A 10,649-nucleotide genomic window follows, 5' to 3' on the forward strand; every position below is an offset into this window, starting at 1 on the left:
CAATAAGTTTGTTCATTTTCGGTGTCTTCCACACTAACTTTAGCTTCTGCCTTGGAATTTCTATCAAACTTTCTCACTGGTTTCTTACATTCTGATTTCTTGTGACCAACAATACCGCAGTTATAACACTTATATCTGAATTTTTCGTAGACTTTAGAATTCTTTCCTGCCGATGATACAAACGCAATGCTTTGTTGTCCTTCATTCTTCAGTTTTGGTTTTGTACATCTTCTTTTTGATTCTTCTTCGAGAAGACGACTTTTAACGAATGCCAATGTTAAATTATCTGCTGACAAAGTTTCTAATGCTGTAACAACAATATCATACTCATTTGGCATTGTCAAAAGTAAATGACAAACTACATCTGTCTCTTCTAACGTAGCACCAGTTGATCGTAACTCTCTGATTAATTTATCAAATTTTAAGAAATGTGCTTCCATTTGCATGCTACTTGCATTAAACTTTAACATTAGCAACGACTTTCTAAGTAGTAATTGCCTAGCCACTCCTTTTCTTTCAAACGTATTGTATAAATTTGACCACATTTCATATGCAGTTTCAGCATCTTTAACATATTCGAGGTGACTATCTGCTACTCTCTGGACAATCTGCAATCTACATTTCCTATCTTTCTTTTTCCATTTTTCTAACTCTGCTTCTTTATTTGCTTTAGTATCTACAGAATCTGTTTCCAGAAATCTTACTTTTCCTGTATACGGTTCATCAACTAATTCCAAAAGCTCGAAGTCCTCAAGCAAAGTCTCCATACGAAATTTCCAATTATTGAAATTATTTCCATCAAACAAAGGAACTTTTACACGTTCTTCCGGAGTACCCGCCATTTTTCCTTTTTAAAGCTTTTGCTCTTATATTCCTTATTCCAAAAACGTTGGCACTGGGCCCATAACCTGTTGTCGCAGCAGAAATAAGAGTTCGTGTGAGAAATAAATGTTTATTTCCCTCGTTTTATATACAGGAATAAATACAAATGTTGCAATAATTCTTTTTAACTTTCAGTTGAAGTCAGACTACTCAGACTATAAACAACAACAAAACTCTTGTTTTTAACTTGTAGAAAAAACTTAACCATAGAACTGCACTGAATACAGAATTTAACAGAACTTTAATCTAACAGTGCCGACAACCTTAAAAACACAAATCTGGTTTGTTTCACTTTACAACAAGAAATTACAAGTACAAAAAGATAACATTGAATTAGAAAGACAAAAACTTGAATTATTGGAAAAGTACTTGCAATCAAAAAATAGTGAAAATTAATATTAAAAAAGATAAATCCTAAGTTACCTTTAAACAGATTCTAGTGTATTTTACTTTCCCTTTTGTGATATTTTGTTTTTGTTATATTTATTTATTTTTATGTAATAAAACAAGAAAAAAAATTAAAATTTTTATTTTCTAAATGTTATCTATTATTTTATTTAATAATTCTTGCTGCCTATTGATATTTTCAGAAATAACTTGACCATGGTTACGTTCCGGTCCCGGTTGATTATAATCTTCAGTGGATTCTGTTTCAACTTCGTCACCCTCTTCCAAACAAATATTATGTAAAATGCATGACGACATAATTTCCGATTAAGTTTTTAAATGTATATTGTCCAATTTTCTCAGTCTTCTGAAACGACCTTTTAGTAATCCGAATGCATTTTCAGCAACTACTCGAGTGGCTGAGACTTTATAATTTAATAGTTTTTGATGTTCGGACAAATGCCCATTATCTTTAAATGGTGTTACTAACCATTTTAAGTTCGGATAGGCAGTATCTCCTAAGAGCATATTATTACATAGACAAATTTCATCATTAGAAATCTTATTAAAAATTGCTGACTTTCTGAGAAGCCGAGCATCATGTATGGCTCACCACAGAAAACGTCAATGAATTTTTTGTTGTGGTCAACAATACCTTGTAACAAAATACTGTGATACCCTTTTCTATTTATATAAGCCTCTTGATTTGCTTTTGGTTTGCCTATTTCTATATGGCTCCCATCAATGGCACCTAACACATTTTCAATCCCTTGAATATTTCGAAATCCATTATTAATCTTTTTAATTTGATCTCCAGTTGGCCATTGTATGTACTAGGCTTTAAGACTAATAATAAATTTTAGAATTCTTTTTAGAGTCCTATGAGCACTGCTTCTTGAAACATTAAACCTATCAGAAACTTGTTTAAATGTTTCTGTGTTGCTTATGTACCAAAGTACCATAAGAAAAGCTTTCTCAGACGAAATTTTTTCTCTTCCATCAGGATGATTAGGTAAATAACTGGACTGTTAAGTAAATCTATAAGAAATATCATCAATATCAAATAATGTACAAAATAAAAACATTTCTTACGTATTAGCTTATACGCAGTACCTCTAGTCATTCTGAAATGAGTTTTAAATATTTCATTAAAATAATTGCGCACAACATTTTCTACATACAAATTTATTTTAGCGATTGGCTTTTTTTCTTTCACCAAATTATCCACTCCTCTTTGGAAACATAAAAAGTCTTCTTCACACTTGAATCTGATGTGGATGATGATGAATTTGCGGTACTTTCAGAAGAATCTAAAAGAACCTGTAGCGTAAAAGGTAAATGTTTAAATGGGTACATAAAAGGAATTATTTTCGTCTTACCTTAAGAATTAAATCAGATTGTTTATTCATTACAATAGCATTCAATCTAACTAAATGATTTAAAACAGTGCAATAAATGCATACAAAGAAAAGTAAAACCACATAACGCAGTAAATTGTTAAAATTAATAACAATAACATAATACTGTCAAGTGTCAAAATATGGCAGCACAACCATCGGAACACATCGTGAACCGTTCCTTTCACGAGTAGCCCACAATTAGCTTCGACCGTATGCGCTTCTAGCACAATCGGCTTCGTACAAATGAATGGAACACGGTAATAATAAATTAGTTATTGTAAAGATGATCAAGACTGAGCTGCCCTGTACACTAAGGTCCGCTGTCTCGAGGGGTCCTAATACCGACTCGAGCACCCCTCAGGGCGCACCCAGGGAGACAGATAGCCTTCATGAGTTACCACGTTGTGGTCCACCCATAAATACTCGTGACGAGGTTTAACCTACGTACCGTCTGGTAGGGTCCGGGGAATCCCATGCGCCCGACCACGGTCCCGCTCGTGGAACCGTCGGTACGGACGACCCAGAGCAAACAGCATTTATACGAAATGGCGCCCGGCGGGAGCAATACGCATCTCGTTCGAGCAAAAATCCCTTTGCCGACCATATTGTAGCAGATATGGCCGGCTCATTCCACCCAAGCAATTCTGGTACTTCGCACAACTGTCCTTATGATTCCCCACAAAACTATGACCATCTAACTCGACCTGGCGCTCGAACATCTTCGATGTCTCCCCCACGAGCCCACGTTCTAGGTGTCAATAGGTCATAAAAATCATTTTACTCGACAATTTAAATTTAAAATTTTTAATTACTTCTATAAATGTCATAGTTAATTGTGCTATTGTTGATGAAATTGGTGCTCCCATTGCACAACCATCTATTTATTGATAAAAATCATTTTGTTATTGAAAAAAATTGGTAGTTAAGGTGAGTTTAATACTAGTTAGAAATTCATTTAACGGGAGAATAGTATAATTTTGTAGGACATTCTATTTTTTAATTATTATTTTGATTACTAAATCCTTGGGAATATTTGTGTATAATGACGTGACGTCTAATGAGATTAATTTATAATTATCAGGTATATAAACTGTATCTATAAAATTTTTGGTAAACAGAATCTTTTATATAATAATCATTATATAAAGGAGATTGAATACTGTGAGGGTTGCTTTCGCTGTACAGCAAGAATAAAACGCTCTCTCAACGGTAATAATAAAGTATTTTATTGAAAACTAAGTTGTATAGAAAAAGACGTGTTGACGGGGTGAGTGTCCGTTGGAGAGTCCCCTGTGTGGAGTCGGTCGTAGGTATATGAGTACGCATCTAGTCGCCGATGCCAGCCAGCCGTAGACCCTTCCTGGAAGGTTGGTGCGTCCGGCGGCGCTCTTGATGTAATGCTTAAAAATTGATCACTTGCGGCATGTGTACCCACACACCCCCCTGCCAGTATGGATGCTATCACGAAATCTGCAGCCGGTCAGGGAAATGGACCCTTCTACCGGACCTAGTGGTAATTGCCTTGGGTGTGGTTGGCACGGATAATGGGGCAGAAGTTGATGGAAGGCTATTGTCCTCGTCCCTGGTAGCTGTCACGTCATTCAGACAATACGCAGGTTTGACTCTGTCTTTGGACATTTTAACTTCGCGACCACGCACTAGCACCGTGAATGTTTTGTCGTCAAGTTTGATCACTGTAAGCGGACCATCGTATAGGTTCTGTAGTTGAGTTTTAACGCCGTCCGCACGCACAAAAACATGTGATGACTTCTGAGGTCCTTAACAAAATTCGCTTCGGTGCTGAGCTCTTCGTCTGTCCTGTGGGAATGAAGAAATTCTCCGGGTAGGCGTAGATGTTGTCCGTACACCATCTCGGCCGCGGTAGTTTGCATGTTTTCTTTTTATGCTGCACGTATTCCCAATAGCACAGTGGGAAGAATGCTAGTATATCGATCGTTTTGGTGGCATTTTATCGCTGCTTTTAATTGGCGGTACCATGCTATTTGCTGCTGGGTGATATGCGGTGGTTCGGAGATGAGTCGTACCTAGTAAACTATTCAAGCGTCTGAATAGGTGCGATTCGAAATGTCGACCCTGATCCGTCGTTATTCGCAGGGGTGATCCAAATCTGCATATCCAATTAGCATATAAAGCGCGAGCTACAGTTTCTGCCTCCTGGTTCTCTAGCGGGATTGCTTCTGGCCACCTGGTGAAACGGTCTACCCAGGTTAAGCAGTAGCGGTAGCCCTCAGATGGCGACATCACGACGATATCCACGTGGATATGTTCAAATCTCGTTGACGAAGGTTGGAATGAATCTGCCGGAGAAGTCACGTGTTGCGTTACTTTTGCGCGTTGACATTCGACGTAGCAACGTGCCCAACGTCTGCTATCACGCTTTATTGACGGTTAGACGAAAAGTTGCGTAAGGAGCTTGACTGTGGCGTTAATTCCGGGATGCGAAAGACGATGCACCGAGTCGAACACTACTCTACGAAATGGCTTGGTGATAAACGGCCGGGCCACGTCCGTAGATACGTCACAAAATACAGTCGCGTTCGTGTCGGGTATCTTGATACGCTTTAGGGTGAGGCCGTGCTGTCCATCGGCGTACTCCTTGATTTCATCGTCATTTTGTTGCGATGCTGCTAGTGCCTCATAGTCTAAAGTCGCGTATATCTCGTTTACCCTGGACAAAGCATCCGCTACAACGTTTTCACGACCAGCTATGTGACGAATATCTGTCGTAAACTGGCCAATAAAGTCTAGATAGCGGAATTGTCGCGGTGTACACTGACTCGACTTTTTCGCGAAGGCAAATGTAAGAGGCTTATAGTCGGTGTAAATCGCGAATGTTCTTGCGTCGATCATATGCCGGAAGTATTTGACTGCTTCGTAAATCGCAAGAAGTTCGCAGTCGTACGCAGCGTATTTACACTGAGCTGGGTTAAGTTTCTTCGAAAAATACCCTAGCGGTTCCCAATCGTTCTCAACTTTTTGTTACACTACGGCACCAATTGCAAAGACAGAAGCGTCACACACTAAAGCGATTTGCGTATTTTCGCCGGGGTGCGCGAGTAGAGCTGCCTGTGCTAAGCTTTCTTTAGCCGCCTCGAAAGCACTTTTCGCGTTTTGTGTCCAATTTATGGGTGCTTTCCCTTAACATCCCCTTTAAGTAGGTCATTCAGTGGCTCTTGGGTACCTGCTGCGTTGGGTACAAACCGTCGGTAAAAGTTAAGGGCGCCAAGGAGTTGTCGTAATCGCTTTATTGTCGTAGACAGCGGGTAGTCTTTTATTGCCTCGACCTTTTCGGGCAGCGGTCGTGTGCCCTCATTTGACACCAGATATCTGAAGAATTTCACTTCGCATTGTCCGAACACGCACTTTACGGAGTTAATTACGACGCCGTACTTCCGCAGCCGTTGGAACAGTGTTTCCAGGTGACGTAGGTGTTCCTCTTCAGCTACAAGGATGTCGTCGATGTACGCGTAGCAGAAATCCAAGTCACGTAAAACCTCGTCGATGAAGCGTTGAAAGGTTTGAGCTGCATTACGTAACCCAAAGGTCATGTGTGTGAACTCAAATAACCCGAAAGGTGTAGTGATAGCCGTCTTGGGAATGTCTTCTTCCGTGACAGGGATTTGGTGAAATGCGCGAATCAGATCGATGGTCGAAAATAATTTCCTACCTCGAAGTGATTGTGCAAAGTCCTGAATATGTCGCACAGGATATAGGTCTGGACGCGTTCGTGCGTTAAGGCTACGATAATCGCCACATGGTCACCATTCTTCACCCTTTTTTGGCACGAGGTGTAAAGGTGACGCCCACGCACTGCTCGAAGGACGGGCGATACCTAATTTCAGCATATCGTCGAATTCCTTTTTCGCTGCGCGGAATTTGTCTGGCGCTAATCTTCGCGGCTTCTCAGCGACGGGGGGACCAGGTGTTGTTTCGATGTAGTGCCTGGTTTAGTGTTGTACAGCCGCAGAAGGAGCTGCAGGACGCGTAATGTCCGAATACTGCTTGAGTAGGCGATGAAACACGGATTCACCGGAAATCGTTCTGACTGAGGGTGTCGCAGAATGCGCGAGTTGACCTGGAGACGTAATTTGCGTTGTTTCGTCAAGCAGTTTTTTGTTGCGCACGTCCATCAGTAGTCCATAAAAAGATAAAAAGTCTGCACCAATTATCGGCTTAGAGACATCCGCGACGATAAATTGCCATGTAAAACAACGACGCAACCGAAGGTTTAATGTCATTGTCACTGTGCCGTACGTAGCAATTGAGGTACCATTTGCTGCGGAAAGTTCATACGTCGATTTCGATCGCGACGATTTTACTAGCACACGCGGATACACACAAATATTAGCACCCGTATCGACGAGAAACTGGACCTTGGAGTACATATCCGTAACGTACAAACGGCGCGGAATCGGGCACGGGTCGCTGTTCGCCATCACCGCCTGCCCGTCTCGTTTCCCGGACGTATCGTGCACGGAGCGTGGCACACTCGAACGCGGTCACCAAAACGTTGGTGATACCATCACTGACCACTGTTACTGTCGCGGCTTCACGATCGGTCTTGCGAACGTGATCTGGGTGTTCTCGTCGTCGGTCGCCGCGGTTCACTCTTCGTGAATAGCTTTGCCATTACCTGCGACATCTGCACTAACTGTTGCTCGATGCGATTCAGTCTGTCGTCTTCCGAACGGGCATGATTTTCGACGTAGGTTTCTTGTTTGAAGCTCATCTTGTTTGCTGCGTTGCGCGAACTAAAAACCTCTCTAATTGCACAAAATCGCGTACTTTCGCTGAAGAGATCACGTCGGGTGAAAAATCACGATGCATCTGGTCGCCGGCGCCAGCCCGCCCGTAGACCCTTCCTGGAAGGTTGATGCGTCCTGCGGCGCTCTTGACGTAATGCTTAAAAATGGGTCACTTGCGGTACCCATAACTGGACACAATTGGACGTAACAGAATACTTGCTTTATATAATTTTGGAAGACCATATATTTTAGGGGGTTGTGCATTATGGATCAACAATTTCTTAGTTTCTTGTTCATCTATAAAATTACTTTTTTATCATTTTTTGATTAAACTATATTATTTTTATTTTGATAGGATTTGAATTAATTTTTTAATGTGTTTGTATCATTCAGTAAATCTAACATTTTTGAGTTGTAATCAGAAGTGTTCATTACGACAGTTTTATTGCTCTTGTCAGATTTAAGGATAGTGATTTGTGGATTTTCTTCAATAAAATGGCGAGTTTTATGTTTTCTAGGATTTCTTTTTGAGTGCTATTTAATTTTGTTTTATTATGTTTAATGTGGTTTTTATAATTAGTGATTGCATTAACAACACAAGCTCTGATTGTATTTTTATCATCTGTCTTGTTTTGAATAGCCGATTCTATAGATATAATCATTAATAGGTATGTCATTTTCGTAAACTACAGGTAAAGAAAAATTATGACCAAATGCTAATGTCTCCTGTATTTCATGAGGTATAAAAGTATCAGATAAATTTTGAAACCAATCAGAACAAATTTTATTATTATTATAATTGTTTGAATTTTCTTCTTTATTATTATTATCATTATTATTATTACCAGCGTTCACCAATCTGTTGAACTTTTTAATTTTTTAATTTTGATTTTTTGAAAAAGTCATCATATTTATTATTTTCAAAATCTAAAAAGTTTATAATTCAATTATCAAGTAAAAGAGATTTAGCATTTGTAATTTGTTTCCCTAAATTACGAAATAGCGAATGCATTTTGTTGTTTCACTTAGTACTATGTTTAAAAGTTTATTTTTGAAAAGATATATAGAATTATTTAATTGGTTGCTTAGGTACCTACCTGTTAGTTATATGTGAAATATTGAAATTTAAAAAAAATTGGATGTGTGTTGGTATGTTATATACAGACTGTTACAAATTCGCTTCTCATTACAGGGATCTCGGAAACGGTAGAGATACGAACTGGTTTAAATAGGGGCAATGTTGCCTAATCAGGGGACCAACATTATGCCTCTACAAAATCAAGGCTAACGTAATTAGTTTTCGAAATATTTGAAAAAGAACGAAATTTTGGAAATCCGTTTTTATTTAATTTCAGCCTTGTTTGAGGTGATATTGAAAAATGAAGAACACTTTCTCATTGCCACTTTTTGTCCTCTATCGAATGGCAGAGTCAATTTTTATTTGTAACGTTTCGTCTGTCCAGGACCATCGTCAACTTCATTTTTTTAAATACGACCCTGGAGATTTTACTACATTTTGTGCAAGCCTTCATGGCCCCCAATACTGTACTGCCTCAGACCGAACCAGATTCAGACGTTTTGTCTCGAAAAATTCATCTTCAGTATATTCGTTCCAAATTTATCTAAATTTTTTATTTAGATTTCTATGTTTATTGTAACGCGTGGTGGTAATAGTTTAAATAACTATATGGATTTCACAGGGTCTAGCGACACTTACAGTGTACGATAATAATTCAATAAACAAAGAAATCTAAATAAAAAATTTAGATAAAGGAACGAATACACAGAAGATATTATGTGACAATTCTTCATATTTTCAGCCCAGGATTATCCAGATAGCGTATGTACAATTGTCAATGAATCACCCTGTATATATGTAGAGTGTTAATGATAAGTTTTGCCCTATAAAAATTTTTAACAGGACGCTTCCCCACGGAGATACAGGGTGTTAAATGTTTCAAATCTTTATATTATTTCCCTGTAACTTCACTGGCATATAAGATTAAGTGATAAAATTTGGAGGATGACATTTTTTTAGTAGCGACTATTTTTTTCATGGATAACTTATTCCAAAATACACTCGAGTGCCTCATTCCAACCGGTTACCATAATCCAAGGCATTCAGTTCGGGGTAACGAACCCGCCAAGCAATGGGTTCTCCTTTACAAATCTAGTGATTAGGATACTGATTATTCAGGAACTAATGGTAAGGCTGTAATGAGGTGGCGCCCCATCTTGCATATTCCACAATAATTGATGTAATTTCAATGGCACTTCTTCTAGAAGTCGTGGTAATTCTTCTTGTAGGAACCCTTGATAAGTTTTACTATCGAGGGTTCTGGGTAAAAAGTAGGGACCAATCAAGTAATCGCCCACAATGCTTGCCCAAAAATTCAGAGAAAACTGTTTTCAGAATCGACGTTGGGAAATAATATGTGGATTTTCATCCGTTCATTGTTGGTTATTATGATGACAATTCTAAATGGTTTCCCTTGTAAATTTCGCTTCATCGGTAAATAATACTGAAAATGAAAATCAAGCTATTCACACTGTTATAAAAACCACCGATAAAATTCAATCCTCAGTTGATAATCATTTTCATTTAATGCATGAACTCGCTGGACATGATATGGGCGTAATAAATAATTGCTCACGTAAGACGTTTCAGATTGTTATATGTGATACACCCAAATTTGTTGATATCTGTCTGGTACTAGTAGATGGGTCTTCATCTACATAGTCCAAAATGATGTCTTCAAAATGAACTGTACTGTGTGTAAGGTCTTCCTATTGTTCTATGTTTTGGTAGCGACAAACATGCAGTTTCACGAGCTCGACGGTGAACGCTTGAAAAAGTATTCCTTGTTGAACAACGTGGATTTGGAAAAGTCTCTCTATGAAGTCGTTCAGTTTGTCTAGCATTGCCATTCGCTCTACCGTATGTAAAATGTATATCTGCTAATTCAATATTTGTATAATTGAATACCATATTTTTTTTATTAAAATCTGTTTTTAGTTGTATGAAAAATAACAAACTTTTTGCGACACACAAAACCGCGTGTTCTGCAATCTCTCAAAAATATTAGGTTAGGTTAGTTAATGATTATTAGGTTATTGGCGTAGATGTTGGGGTAAAAAAAATCCCACTTTATTACCCATTCCTATGCCACTGACCTACAAAAATTTGTAAATTTTACAGTAAATTATGCACATG

This window comes from Anoplophora glabripennis, unplaced genomic scaffold (assembly GCF_000390285.2).
Source record: "Anoplophora glabripennis isolate ALB-LARVAE unplaced genomic scaffold, Agla_2.0 scaffold921, whole genome shotgun sequence".
In the NCBI taxonomy this organism is placed as follows: domain Eukaryota; kingdom Metazoa; phylum Arthropoda; class Insecta; order Coleoptera; family Cerambycidae; genus Anoplophora; species Anoplophora glabripennis.